Source organism: Mus pahari, chromosome 6, assembly GCF_900095145.1.
Source record: "Mus pahari chromosome 6, PAHARI_EIJ_v1.1, whole genome shotgun sequence".
Classification (NCBI taxonomy): Eukaryota; Metazoa; Chordata; class Mammalia; order Rodentia; family Muridae; genus Mus; species Mus pahari.
In genome coordinates, this window is record NC_034595.1 from 79195120 (window position 1) to 79210636 (window position 15517).

A 15517-nucleotide genomic window follows, 5' to 3' on the forward strand; every position below is an offset into this window, starting at 1 on the left:
TGTGTGTGTGTGTGTGTGTGTGTGTGTGTGTACGCGTGTATTCTTCCTCAGTGTCTACCCTTCTTGGTTTTGGAGATAGAGTGTCCCACTAACATGAGATAGCTTGGCCAGCCAGTGAACTCCAGGGGTCCTTCTGTTTAGCATCACCAAGCACACATTAAAAATTCAGCTTTCTCCATGTGTTCTGGGGATCAAACTTTGGTCTTTGTACTTGACCAACTGAGGCCACTTCCCAAGCCTTCTTTCTGAACTTTTGTATTACTTTTGCTTTTTATTTCCTATTCCCCTGGAGATGAGTGACATTTGTCTTGGAGTCTGTGACTCCCTCCCGGCGTGACAGTGATGGTCTCTGTGCCAGTCTCTGAAGCCTGGATCTTTCTTAGTGTGACCCAGAGCACCCTCCCCCAGATGCCTCTGGCCTTGTTGCCCCCTAAATACCACTTCATTCTCCCACCTCAGGACTCACATTTACCAGCATCCTCCTCAAGGCTTTCAAGGACGGCCTGAGGGCATTTGTGTCTCTTCTAAGCTGAGCACTTCGTGTGTGAGCACATCAGATGTGTCAATGAGAAACCAGGCGGGTGCATTCCTGCAATCCTTGCACCCTGGGAGCTGAGGCAGGAGGATCTCCAAGTTTAAGGCTTGCCTGGACTACAGAGTAAATTCCAGGTCAGTCTGGGCAACTTAGCCAATAAAAATAGAATGAGAACTCAGTAGTATATCAGCAAATGCCTAGGAAGTGGAAAGACCCTGTACTGGCTAGTTTTGTATGTCAACTTTACACAAGCTGGAGTTATCACAGAGAAAGGAGCTTCAGTTGGGGAAGCGCCTCCATGAGATCCAGCTGTAAGGCATTTTTTCAATTAGTGATCAAGGGGGAGGGCCATCCCTGGGCTGGTAGTCTTGGGTTTATAAGAGAGCAGGCTGAACAAGCCAGGGGAAGCAAACCAGTAAGTAACATCCCTCCATGGCCTCTGCATCAGCTCCTGCTTCCTGCCCTGCTTGAGTTCCAGTCCTGACTTCCTTTGGTGATCAACAGCAGTATGGAAATGTAAGCCGAATAAACCCTTTCCTCCCCAACTTGCTTTCTTGGTCATGATGTTTGTGCAGGAATAGAAACCCTGACTAAGACAGGCCCTGAGGCTCAGTCTCTAGTAGGGCAGAAGGAAAGAAAAGAAGAAAGGCAGTTAGCCCCAAATCCAGACTAGCTCATCGTGGCCCCTTTGCTTAAACCCCTGTAGACACTCTGTTACTTGGTGATACATGTCCCTCCGAGGACTGCGGCTGGGGCAGTTAGATCTAGTCAACAGTGGAGATCCCCCAGAAGGCATTTCTTTGTGTAGGTCAGCATAACTGGTCTTAGCTGCTCCCCATCCAGTTTCGGGGGGGTAGGGGGGTAGGGTAGTCCTTAGGACCCAGACCTGTGCTACCCTATCTGTGCCCTCCACCTGGAAGCAGGGGGGATGAAGAACACTTAGTCTTGCGAGCTCTCCGGCAACCACATGGGAAAGGTGGCACCATGCAAGCTTAAGAGCTTGGGCTTACATTTTTGGATACCTGGTCTCCTATGCCTCCTGGCCCTTCACTTGGACAATTGATTCATTTCTCTGGATTACAGCCATGTATGACTATTATGAGAGGAGTGTTTATTTAAAAGTATGTTTGCATGTATGTATGCATGATAAGTGTATATGTGGGTGTTCACGTGTGTGTGTGTGTGTGTGTGTGTGTGTGTGTGTTCATGTGTGTGAGTGCAGGTACATGCGTCAAGGTCAGAGGACAACCTCAGCTATTGGGCCTCACCATCCACTTTGGTGAGACAATGTCTTTTTGACTGCTGCATGTACCAGGCTGTGCAGCCCCCAGGGTCCGTTGTTTTCCCTTCTGTTTTCACCTCCCTTCTCCTGTAGGAGACTGGAATTATAGCTATCCACTGCGGCATCCATCTATTGTGTGGGTTCTGGGGATCTGATGGAGGGTCACCCTTGTGGGGCAGGCACTTATCCATGTCCCAAGCTTCTCATGGAGCTGTCTAAGCTGAGGATCTGGAAGGTCTCAAAGTGCCAAGTCTGTTAGGTACCAAACTGACGCTACGCATTGAAATTCCACACCTGGTGTCATTGGACAGGTCACTGTCCAAGCTCAGGTACTCCAAAAATATTGCCTACGGTTAATTCCCTTCAGACTCGGTGAATCAGGTTGTCCATGGAGGGTCCCTCCTCATGGTGTCTTCTAGGTATACAGAAGTATTCCCAAACCTAAAAAAACAACCAAAATTTGAAAACATTTTTTCACTCCAGACGTTTTAGATAAAGAACACTTATCTTGGTAGAGCTACCATGATAGTCAAGGAAACGCAATGGTCTCAGAAAACACATGGCACAGGATCTGACACATTGTCAGGTCTTAGTTACCATCAGCACACTGACTAAGCCACCCTCATCCTGGCCCAACCTAGGCTGACATTATCCAGGAGACAGAAGAAATATGCCAACACCACAGAACCCAGTCCCACCCTTACCCTGGTTTCCAACTCCAGAGTTTATGTAAAACCCTTATCCAGCTGTTTTCATAAAGACCAGTTGTTCTCCTCTGAGAGCATGACTGTCTTCTCAGGAGGAGGAGCAGAGTGCCTGCCCTTTGCATCCAGTGCTTGTAGCCCCACCTGGAAGCTTGCCCACTGGCCCAGGATGTAGTCTTCTCCCTTTTGTCTCGAACCCTGGAGCCGGTGAGGTCAAGGCCAGCCCATAAGTGTCAATGGGGCATCTTTTTGCATTACTTGATGCTGGGTTTTGAGCCAAGACTCTTACTGTAAGTACATCAATCCATAGAAGTTTGGAGCTATAGGGAAACAGGCAGGCAGACACACACACACACACACACACACACACACCCCAACACAACCCTTTCTCATACAATTAGTCCATAAAGTTCACAGATGCTCTGTGTCTCCCATGATACCCCCACTTCCCTTGAAAATCTGAGCCCAGAGGGGCTGGCAGCACATAGAACTTGTGGTAGATGGTCTAGCATTAATTGAGCAACTACTGTTTGCAACCTGTGATTCTTCCCCTGGAATCTTAGTTTCATAGTCACATCGTGCAGTTCGCCCTAGCCCCTCTGCATCCTCCTGAAGGGGGTGGGTTAGGACAGACAAAGTGCTGCTTCATAGGGGATCCCAGCATGGTGTGCTTCTGCTCCTGCTGGGTGTGGCAGGTCCACTATGGCATCTCTGCCTTTTGAAACTGGGACCTTTGGAGATGGTGGTCTTCTGAGAGCAAGGAAGGGGACACGTGTGAGGTTAGGTCTCCTGGAGATGGGGAGATTGAAGGTGCTGTGATGGCACTACTGAACTCATGAGAAAGCTGGGCGGCAGAGCTAGAGCCCAGGACATTAGAGCCCAGATCCCTCCACTTTACTTCCTTCCTGCAATTAGATAACCTATTTCCTTCCCCAGGGGCTCCTGTCTCTCAGACAATTTCCTGGTGCTGAAAGAGACTCCAGTTCTGGGGCATTATCCAGATACCTTGAAATTGGGCTAATGGAGGCCATTTGGTAGCGTATGGATATGCATTCTGAATATGCAATTTGGCTCCATTCAGGTCGCTCTGGACCAGAGCAGCAGGACGCAGTTTCCTCAGTGGCAGAGGTGACCACTTCCTCAGCAGAAGGAGACCAGTGTGCACTTTTAAAGCTCCTGACTCCACTCTCCACGGCTCTGCCTTGAGAGCTGAAACACTCCTTTTAATCAGAGCTTCAGATTAGCAAATTAATATACAAGAGATATGACCTTTGAGGCAAATCGTGTGGCACTTCTCCCCAGGTTGGGGGTTGGGATGGTTCTCTTAGCATGTTCTCCGTGAGCCCAATGTAGTTCACCATGTGCTGTGCTGACTCCCGCTTGGTGCAGCTCTTGTGATACGGTGGCAGCCCTAGCCCCATCTTGGTCATGTCTCTGTCGTTCTGTGAAGGGGTCAGAAGGGCTGGCGCTGAGGGAGGGCGCATATGCTGATGGTGGCATTGTATGCCATGCTGGGCCCCTCCTCTCATCCATCCACTCAACAAGGCTTGCTGCTCCAGACAGCCTTCAGAGGGCTTTGAGGTACATAGACGCAGAAGCAGCTCCTTTTGTGCAGTTCTGGGGAACTGAGAAAACTGGGGTGGGTAAAGAATGGGGACTCCAGACTTAGCCTGATGTGGCTCACAGATTTCCCCCTTACCCACAGGGAGACAGCCGAGTCTCCCAACTCTTGTGCACAGCATATTTGCAGAGCAGAGGTGAGAAAGCCCTTTCCTGTGGGGGTGTGATGAAGATTCAGAGTTGATGCATGAGTGCAAAGTCACCAATCAGAAAGTACCGCGTTGGAGAACCTGCACCCATTCCTGACTAGTTCCACGGAGATCCAGGTTACGTAGACTATGACCTGTCTCTGCTGTGTGTCCTCCAGCAGCATCCTGAACCTCTCAGATCCTCCCATGGAACTTGGGGAGCCGCCCCTTCCTTCTGGGGCGGGGGATGTGACAAGCCATGAGAAACACTTAACCTGCTGTTTAACCCACGGCAGCCTCCACAGTCAAAGGAAACTACAGCAACAGGTTGTGTGTGTCTCCTGAGTGGGGAAAAATGTATCTTTTCTTTTGTTAAAAACCTTTAGCCAGCCTTGTGGCTCTTCAAAGACCGGGACTGTCATGTCACCTACTTTCTGTTGCCCCTGCTGTCATCACTCCTTAGCACACAGCTGGGGCCCTGCTGTAGCAGCTAGTTCGTGCCTCTACTGACCTGGATCCTTGTGTGTCTGGGCACTCCGTGCTCTCGTGCAGATTGGCCCCATGAGTACGTGGCTCGGTGGCTGGAGTACAAGGCGAGCCGTAGCCGCCTTCATCTCCTCTCCACTGTGAGCATACTGCTGCAGTGCTGAGCATGAATAGCCCAAGCAGCAACCTTGCTCTGAGCCTTACCTGGCTGTCAGTCAAAGCCTCAAGCCTTGGCCTGCCTTCCTCCTCCAGCCACTGGCAAGCCTTTGGGTAGAGCCGACTGTCTCCCCACTCACTCTTCTGTCATGCCAAGTCCCCTCTCGTGACTTCCCCCCCCAACTCCTCTACTCTCTGCTTAATTCCAATCCAGAAGACCGCCTCTTGACCCAAGAGCCCCCACCCCCACCTACCTGTATGATGTCTTTGTTCCCCAAACCACATTCTTAGTTTTGGGGTCCTGGCTCCATTCCCAGGCCACCAATAGCCAGAAGCTTTGGAGAGCACCATGGTTGGAGCTCAGGGTTTGACTTATCGTACACGGCAGCTTCTCAGGAATCGTGAGTCCTCATGTGGATGAGTTTATGGTCAGGGCAGCTGAGGAGACAGCGCCCTGTAAGTCAAGACACAGGAAAGCCATAAGGCCCCCTGAGTTATCAAAGACATACAAGTCACAATAGCCGCAGAGCTGGGCACGTGGCTCAGTTGGTAGAGCGCTTGCCTAGCACGTGAGGAGCACCGAGTTTCATCCCTAGCGCCTCCAAAGTGTGTGTGGGAACTCCAAGTACCATTGTATCCCTCTAAAACTACATTGACCCCCAAACTTTTGAGAGTCAGTTCAACACTGGGACAACTGCATAAAAAGGGGGACACAGTGGCCCTGGTGCTGGTGGGGATGTAAATGAGTCCTTTGGGACCAAGACTTGACAACCATATATCAAGAGTCACAAAGTGCTCAAGGCAGTTGACCCAGTAATCTCCCTCCTGGGATGAAATCCTACAGAAATAATTCAGCAGCAACAGAAAGTTCTGTGCACGAGAGTCTTGGTCTCAGCATTATTTATAATGATGAAGAATTGGAAACTGTAAAAACGTCTAACAATTGGGGAATGGCTGGGAAAGTTATAGCATCTCTGCCTAATGGATTTACACGGCCATTTAAAAGTATAATGACGTGACCGAAAAATGCAGAATGATGTTTAGGATATGCTTTTCAGTGACAAAATGGAGCACAGCGCTTCATTGTATTTATCACAGCCATGTGAGGAAGTCCTCTAGGAACAGGCAGAGTGAAGGCATAAAGGAAGACCATCAACGAGGAAGGCAGTGAGCCTGGGGGAAGGGATTTGAAAATGGTATAGCCTATGCATGTGGATGGTGTGCTTGTATGTGTGTATAGACAACATGTGTGTGCAGTACTCAAAGAGGCCAGAAGAGGGCATCGGATTCCCCCTGGGACTGGAATTACAGATGCTTGTGAGCTACCAGGTGGGTGCTGGCAATTAAACCTGGGTCCTCTGTAACCACAGCCAGTGTTTTAAGTTGGGGTGAGCCATAGAGGAAGGGTGGTTGGGCATCCCTCCTGACACACTGAAGTCCTAAGAGGAGAGGTGAGCCCTGTGCCCTGGGCTGTAGTTTTGAGCTGCCTTACCATGGCTGGATCTAAAGCAAGAGAGTGCACTGAAAAGCAGAGGGTGGGGAAGGGGCAGCGAAGTCCTGAGGGAGGGTGGTGCGGGCTGGGGAGGAGGCAGGACCTCTTCTCCAAAGTTGACTGTGGTTTTTAAGGATGCTAAGAGGTCCAATGGCAACCTGCGTGTTTGGCGATGAGAGGGCTGGCTGAGCAACTCAGGGAGTTGTGGAGTCGTATCAGTCTTCCTCAGTTAGGCCAAAGAGAGAAGAGCAGCAAGGACTTGAACCTATCCATTGTTCTTTCTTTTATGCATTCATTCCCAGAGAAAGCACACCACTGGCTACCTACAAGGCATTTGAGAGGCACCAGAAATACTTGTGAGCAGTGTGGGTCCTGCCCAAGTTTCCAGTCTACTAAAACAGATAAACACACACTTAAATATAAATAAATATCAACAAGTAAATGAAGATATGAATATGCAAATGTCTTAGTGCTCCACTTTTATTCTTATTAAGATTCATCTTTGTTAGAGGCTGCCCATCTGAGTGGTGAGACAGGAAAGCCATTCGATGCTGACTGTGTTCTGGTGAGTTCTTGGAAGAAGACAGTAAGACAGGGCTGGATCCCTGTGGCTGACCACCAGAGACCGACCTCTGGTAGTCGAAGTCCACTGACGTCACTGACGAAACCCAGGCCATTTTCTTTGAGTTTTAGCCTGGCGTTTCTTCACTTTGGCTCTCAGGGGCTTCTGCCCTGCCACCGTGCTTCGGATGACGGGAGGCAATATGGCACAGCTGAAAGTGGGTATTTGAAGTCAGTGCCGGGGCTGGGAATAACTTGCGGTTTGAAACCAATGCTTGTTGGGTCCTCTTCCATGGGAATGGAAGGCTGAGCATTGGCAACGTGGAAAAGAGATGCGTGTGAGACACTAAGTGGCATGTGCAGCTGTAGGCTTTGTTTCCTCCTTCCCTCCCTCTCTCCCTCCCTCCCTCCCTCCCTCCCTCCTTCCCTCCCTCTCTCCCTCCCTCCCTCCTTCCCTCCTCCTCTTCTTCCTCTCTCCCTCTCTCTGTCTTTCCCACCTTCCCTCTCTGGCTCCCTCTACTTCTCCATCCCTCCCTCTCCCTCGTGTGTGTGTGTGTGTGTGTGTGTGTGTGTGTGTGTGTGTGTGTGTTCATGCGCGTGCATGCACGCTCACACGTGTGTATGTACATGGTCTTTCACTGGCCTGGAACTTGCTGCTTCCACTGGGTTGACTGGCCAGCAAGCCTCAGCCATCCTCTCCCTCTCCCTGCCGGGCTGGTATTGCAGGTGTCCCCCACGATGCAGGTGTCATGTCCCTGCCATGCCCAGATTACTTTCCTGGATTATAAGGACTAAACTCGGGTCCTCGTGTCATGTCTGTACAAGCTCTTTGCTCTCTGAGCCATCCTCCAGTGGCATACCACCCACGGAGCTTGGCTCTGGCCCTACAGCTACAGAAAAGCTGGGCTCACATGGTCTATGCATACTCGGATGGAGTCCCACCAACTAACCTCAATGCATTCATTATGAGCCTTGCAAGGAAAGCAGGTTAGGTGGTGTCCTTAGGAGGTAAATGCGGGTGAGCAGTCTCAGGCTGGAAACATCTGGTTAACCACACTTAAACACTCACATGCAGATTGAGGAGGAAGCTTTGCCAATTCCAAGCCTGACCCATAAGAGGAAGGCTTTGACAATTTCATATGGGTCTGAAGGCATTGCTCCTTGACATGGCTGCACTCTTGTCAACCAAGCACATTCATTCAGGATGTCATCTGCTCTTTACATGTTCCCTCAGGCCTCCCTTGGCTTCCATCACCTCATTCCCTTGTCTTTCCTTTAACACATTCATGGTGGGCAGTGGGGGAGGAATGACAAAGCCACAAGGGTGAAAAATTAAAGCCATCTGTTTTCTGACCCCCTGTATAGCTACAACTAATATATTGTTCTTCCACGCATCTGTGCATAAAATTAGAAATACACATGTACATATGTATATATAAAACACTTCCATATATTTATAGTATTTATATTACTGTAATTATTTAAGCAGTCCCCTGTGTTTAAAATTTAGTTTGTTTCTACTTTTTCCCTGATAGATAATGCTTCAATGAAAAATTTCTATACATAAATCAGTGAGTTGCATCTGATTATTTCCTTAGAATAAATGCACACAGGCACGACAATTTCAAAGACTTTTGGTATGTGGTTTTCAAATTGCTTTCCCAAAAGATTAATGTTCTTCCCAGCAACATCTAAACATTTCCCCCTACATTCCCAGCACCACATAGTGACATCTTTGAACAAGGCTATAACAATTTGGGAAGGGGGGAGGTAGGAAGGTCTTCACTCACAGGGGTCGGAAGAGGTCTGGTCATACATGGGGTGGGGGTGGGGGATTGGACCATGTAAGCCTCTGTGGGAAATCAAAGCAGAAGTATCACACTAGGGCACAGCCCCATTCATATTTTATTCACTGAGCATATGCCAGAGTGCTCCCTGAGGACTGAGGGTGTGCTTCCTATGGTCCAGGGAGTCCTCCCTAGAGACTGAAGGAGAACTTCTGCAGTGCCAGAAGAGTGCTCCCTAAACGCTGAAGCAAGTACTCACGGAGGATTGGAGCAATGCTTCCCAGGACCAAGGACTGCTCCCCGAGGACTTGGTGACTGCTTCTTAAGGTTTGAGTTCTCCCTAAGAGCCAAGTGAATGTTCCGCAGAGGACAGGGGGAAGTGGAAGGGAGGTGTCACTCCAACATTGACTGAGTGCTTCCTGTGGACCAAGAAGATGCTTCCGGTGGTCTTGCCACAAAGGGCATCTCCATGACACCAAGGTCAAGTCTGAATCTCCGGAGCATCTGTGTCCCAGAGAGAACTGGGGAGCCTCAGGCTGCACAGGACATTTTCCTCATTAGCATCTCAGATGGGATTCTGGGCTTTGAGTCTGGTGTCATCTTTCAGCTTCTGCATGGTAAAGCTCTCACATGCTTTAGTAGGTCATAGGGCCTGCCTCTCTGTGAACTAGGTGCGGAGCCTCTGGAAGCAGGGAGCTGACAGTCTGGCCATGGTAGAAGCAAGCCATCAGGCATGTGACTGAAATTCAGGGTCTGTTCTGATGGACAGCATTCACCTTTCTCACAGACAGCCCCTTACCCCTTGGGAATGCTTGTTCTTCTGACTTGAAGGCAACTTGGGGTGCTTCTGTATCCCTCATGTTACCTGTGGTCTCTATCTGGATCAAGCCTTCCTAGGTTCTTGGTGCCTTGCTCTAAGAATTAAAGAAATGAACATAAAGAGATTTTATTTGGATGCAAAATGAAGGCACAGAATTTATCCACTTGCAAGGGAGCAGTGGGCTCTATGTGTGATATTTTTCAAGATCCTCTGGTCACCGTCCGGGGCTTTCTTTTGGGAGTGTAGGAGGCGGTGGTTGCCAGGGGTGGAGTGTAAGTGCTTTTCTGTTTTGATGGATAAGCCTTTGTTATGTAGGACTCTGTCCATTGTGCACGCCTTTTCCCATAATGCATCTGACTGTAATCACATGCACACACAGACATTAGATGATAAACAAAAGTGATTGGAGAGAGAGCTCATTGGTTAAGAGCACTTTTAGCTCTCTCAGAGGACCTGGGTTTGGTTCCCAGCACCCACCTGGAGATCCAGCACCCTCTTCTGGTTTCTGTGGGCACTGCATGAACGTGCCGTGCTGTATGGGAACTCAGGAAGTCACTCACACTCTTTTTTTTTTTTTTTTTTCTTTTTCTTTTTTTAAGATGGCAAATAGGGCCTGTTCTCTAAAAGTTCAGAGTTCACAGTTCACCTTACTATGCTTGCATTCAAAACCAGGGCAGCCTGGATTGGCACACTGCTCCTGTCTCTAGTGTGCCTCAGAATGTGCTTGACCACAAATATGGAGGTGCCGGCCCTGAGAAATGATTCCGTGATGAGGAACACTGGCTACTCTCTCAGAGGACTTGCGTTCGGTTCCCAGCACATACATGCTGGCACACAGCCATGCATAACTCCAGTTCCTGGGGATCTGACCAGCTCTTCTGGATGCCACAAGCATCAGGCACAAGTACACAGATAGGCACATAGGGAAAAATGAAACAAAACAAAAACAAACAAAACAAAAATATTCATAAAATTTAAAAAAAATCCCTTTAAAAGACAACAGTTGCTACGGTTTGTAGGGAGTTGTAGGTAGGAATGACTGATAGCCACACCTAGATCCACTAGAATAACTTGGTGATGTCTGTGTGAGTCTAAATAAGAGAGCAGAGGTCACTTAGTGATGTCTGCCTTAATCTGAAAGAGAAGGTTGGTGGTATGCATGTTACTTTTTCCACCCTTGATCTCAAATGTCACAGAAGACATCACTGGATTGGTAGAAGGGGCAATGTAGGTCACCAGAGCAGTATGCAGGATCTATGCTCATCCACAGCCACAGGGTGCTTTAGTCTAAGGTATCAGAGAAGTCGGTACTACCCACGGGAGAAACAATCCTGAGCTCATCAGACCACTGGAGTTCCAGTCTATGGGGCCAGACTCAGAGAAAATTCTGGTGTCAGGGGAGCTGCGGCACCAGTTGAAGAAATGGAGGCACAAAGCCAGGGCCATGCTGGGCTGACTCACTGAGGTAGAAGGCTGCAGTCGAGAGGACAGGACCCGCCTGGTTCAGGGTACCAGGCCTGTGAGCTCTGCCTTCTAAATTCCAGCACTCTCAATTCAGGGGCACTGAAAGAGCCTGGGGGACAGGGGCATCGGAGGCTGCATGGGCTACACCCGCTCCTGAAGGAATCACAGATCTGCTGTATAGGGAGGCAGGAGACACCCCAGCCGTGAGAAGTGTGAGGAGTGTGAGCACGTGTGCAAGCACTATGTGTGTGCATGCTGTGTGTACATGTGCACATGCGTGCATGTGCAAGCTGTGCGTGTGTGCTTATGTATGCACAAGTGTGTGCACAAGTGTGTGCACGTGTGTGATCATGCCTGCATGAATGTATGTGTGCATGTGCAACCTGTGCGTGTGTGCTCCATAGAACAACTTCAGTTGTCATCTCTCAGGGGCTGTCAGCTTTTGTTGGTTTGTTTGTTTGTTTGTTTGTTTGTTTGTTTGTTTGTTTGTTTTGAGGCAGGGTCTTTCACTGGTCTGGAAGCCACCAAGTAGTCTAGACTAGCTGACCAGTAAGCCACCTGTCTCCACTTATCTGATGCTGGGATTACAAGAGCCGGCCACTGTGCCTGGCTATCTTGTGTGGGTTCTGGGGATCAAAGCCAGGTCCACTTGCTTTTACACAGCAAGCACTTTATGGGCTGAGTTATCTACACAACCCACTTGGAGACCTTTTGACATCACTGCTTCTCTCACATCAAACCCTCTCCTAAAACCTGGGCACTTCCTATTTCATCTCAGAGGTGACCTCATAAAACACCCAAGCAGCTATGAGCATCACCCTGCCACCAGTCAGGCAGAACCCTCACCCTCTCTCTGTCTCTTGGCTGAGGCAGGGAAGGTCTCCCAGGCAGACATTCGTTGTCTGGATCTATTTCTACTTGGGTATTTCTCCATTTCACATCTAATTGGCCTCCCTATTGAGAGATCATTTTCCCTGCTCGGGGACGCAGCTCAGGATTCTCAGCATCAGTATGAACATCCATCGACGGCAGATAGTAGGAGATGGTACCCCGCTGCAGTCTTTCTGTGGCTACCGCTGTCAGAGGTGATCGGCAAATGACCCATGAATGACAGCAAGCCCTGGCCTGCCCCTCCCAACCCTGAAAGGATTGAGGGTGTCCGTGGTAATCTCTCCCAGAACATCATGTTCCATGGCATAGGGGACAGTTGGAGCTGATCAATTGGATGGAATTATGATGGCATTTGAAGAGGCTGCAGGAGGACCTGGACCCTACTTCGCACCATCTGCTCCTACAAGACTCCCTGGGGAAACCCCATTCCTCCCTGATTCCAATATGCGCTTCCTGCCCTCCCAGATCTTTGATGCTTTAACCCTTGAGATATTGAAATGTCTTATAATCAACAGCTATAGCCTGGGTTCTACTGCTTTTTTTTTTTCCTTGCAGAAAAGCTCTAATTAAATTGACAGCACGTGTCATTATTGAAAGTGTGCTCAAATCAAGGAAATATGGTAGATACTCAAAGAATGAGGCTGGCAAGGAAACCCTTGATTACCAGATAAAGCTGGGGCTCCCAGTGCTCTAGAGAGCTGGCGGGGTTCCAGGGAAAATGTCGTTATTCTCCTTCTGTGACAGCTCGTCATGGTGCATGAGGAAAAAAGCTACCACAAAGCCATAGAGTGAGAGAGAGAGAGAGACTTTATTAACTTAGTGTCAAGTGTAAGGGGTTTCAGGAATAGCTGTATCCAGCGTCACTCCATTGTCCACCCCACAGCTTTACCTTGTCCTTATTTGCCCACAAGGAGGTTCCTGGGATCTCTGTCTTGTTTGATCCTAGAAAAAAAAAAAGGATAAAAATTTGCACTTAATCCAATATTATGATTCCAAAGTCATGGCAAACCTGGTATTGGCCACGACTTTGGAATCAGGAAACCACCTCAGAGAAAATCACAGGAGACTGGGAGGGAACAGGACAATATAGTGGTTGGAATGTGGAATGTCTGCTAAAGGCTCACATGTTTGGAACATGTGCTCTCTAACTACAGCACTGTTGTGTAATCTTTAGGGATGGAAGTGGGGCTCGTGGATGTGGGTCCCAGGGAGTGTGGAGTTCATCAGTTAGAGACCAGCCCTGCCTCTGGCCTGAGCCTCTTGCTTTCTGGTTGGCAGCCGTGTGCCTTTGGCTCCCACAAGCTCCCACCCTAGCTGCCACTCTTCCTCCACCACCGTGGACTGTATCCCCAACCCGTGAGTCATCACAAACCCTCCTACCCTAAGTTGTCTGCCTTAGGTACTAAGATCTGTGTGTAGAGATGAGAAAACAGCTATTGCAATTGTCCCATCTGATAGTTGCACGTGGCAAGAAAGGAGGGAAGGAATTGTGGTTAGGTAGGAAACATGTGCAGAACCACATGAGATAGGATGAGGCTGTTCTTCAGTGGAGATTGCGAGACAAATGCTGAAGAAATAAAAGCAAGAGCTGTGCACTTTGGACTGGCCCTCTGGATGGTCTGAGAACCAGTCTCCACCAGATGTTGACCACTCCTGCCAGCACTGAAGTGTGCAGGTGCGTGAGACCCCTCCCCACCTCCCATGAGGTACTGGATCTGGGCATATTCCCATAGAGGGAGCTTAAACCAGGCTTGCCAGGCAGAGGAGGGACCAGATCTTCCCATGAAGAAGAAACTAAGCAGGAGGCTGTGGCCAGTGCCTGCCACTCGGCACCCAATCAATAAATGGGAGCTATTATTATTGCCCATTAGGGATCATCCCTCAGCGCCGGCAGTCAGGGCATGATGGATGCGGGCTGGGTTTGTGTAATGGAGATTATTTATTAGTTACCTTGTAAGAAGCAATGACAGTAAGGCACAAGACCACGCTCCTGCAGAGGAGTCTGAGCTCATAGAAATCAAAAGCCTGTTTTGCCTCTGGGAACCAAGAGTGCTTGTTCTTGGAGATTAATCCAGTGCTGCTGGCGAGACGGCAAGGGGAAGGGGTTGCGGTCCCCATGGACCTTGGCACAGCTTCCAGCAGAGCAATGCTCCTGCAGTCGCTGTGTACCCAGGACCTTGGCACTGGCCGAAGGGGAGAAGTAAGGGAGCTGCAGGAGGAGGAGGAGGGCAGAAAGAGTTGGGGGACATCCTCCAGCCCTGACTGACTTCTTTCCTTTGCCTGTCTCAGGGCAAAGTCGCAGAGGTGACACTTCTGACAGTCCATTCTTCAAGGCTGGAGGAGGCAGCTGCCCACCCCCCTCCCCCCTCCCCTGGATCGCTCTTGACCCTCTTACGTGGCCCTCTGCAAAAGCCTGGAACCTGAGCAAATACTGCCGACCTACCGCCTAGACACGTAACGACGTTTGTTAGGTTGTGGTTGCAGGAGCAGATGGTGCAAGAGTGTATTTGTGCAATGGTGCTCATTTAGGGCTTGAGAATGGCTGCCAAATCCCCGTGCTTGCGATCAGGCCCTTTGCTAATTATTTGTTTAATAACACCTCCGCCTGACAACTGTTGAAGACCTAAAGACAACAATCAGGGAACGAGGGAACTCTTCCCCAAAGAACATGGGGGAAATTTAAATTTATGTGTTGCCTAGAAGGCAGCATGCAAATCACTTGTAATTAGCATGCGAGAGACTTGATGGCCACTCTGAATATTAACATTTGCTAAGTACTGGCATCGACCTAGCCCGCCGACTCTGATTCTTATCTTACTTGCTCCTCACAGCTGCTCTCTGAAGTAGGTGCTGTGAACTTTTATTGTCCCCATTTGACAGATGAGGAAAGCGAGGCACAAGAGAACTTAGATGAATGTGTTGGTTAATTTTCCTGTTGATTGTGACAGACACCTTGTAAAGGATGGGTTTCTTTGGGCTGCTAGTTCAGAAGATGCAGTTCACCCTGGCAGAGGAAATGTGATGGCTGAAGAGGCTTGATAAGCTGTGGTGACAACCTTGTATAGCTGCCACTGCTCTCAGGATACCAACAAGGAAGCAGAGAGCTTGGGCCAGAAGCAGAGCTAGGCTATAACCGTCAGAGAGGCTTAACCCCAGTGTCTTCTCTCCTCCAGCTAGGTCTCTGTCTTAATTACTTTTATAATGCTATGATAAAATACCCCAACAAAGACAACTTAGGGAGGAAAGGTTTACTTTAGCTCACAGAGGTTATAGGCCATTACTGCAGGGAAGTCACAGACTTGGGTGGATTGGGGGCAGTCCCTCAGGTCACATGATCTGCAGTCAAGAAGCAGAGAGACGAAGGTGTGCTGGAATTCAGCTCCCTTTCTCCACACTCACAGTTCAGGACCCCATCTAGGGAATGGTGCTGCCCACTTTGGGTAAGTCTTCCCATTCTAGTTAATGTATTCACCGTAATCCCCACAGGCATTTCCAGGGTCCCGTCTCTCAGGTGATTCTAGATCCTATCAAGCTAACAGTTAACACCAGCCATCACTGTTTCCCACCACAAAGAATCCCACTTCCCCAAAC

At 49.2% G+C, this 15517-nt stretch overlaps 1 protein-coding gene and 1 long non-coding RNA gene across 5 annotated transcripts in view; one reads left to right on the forward strand and one right to left on the reverse strand.

Moving 5' to 3' along the window:
• Csmd2 (CUB and Sushi multiple domains 2) overlaps positions 1-15517 on the forward strand; it is a 553245-nt gene that overhangs the window by 130305 nt on the left and 407423 nt on the right. The gene's annotated exons all lie outside the window — the stretch shown is intronic.
• The window catches only part of LOC110322807, a 32916-nt gene continuing 30117 nt past the window's right edge, over positions 12719-15517 (reverse strand). The window contains exons 4-5 of the long non-coding RNA XR_002380601.1: positions 13877-14109; positions 12719-12868 (exon numbers count right to left, since the gene is read on the reverse strand). This is a non-coding gene — a long non-coding RNA (uncharacterized LOC110322807). The remainder of the gene's footprint in view (positions 12869-13876; positions 14110-15517) is intronic.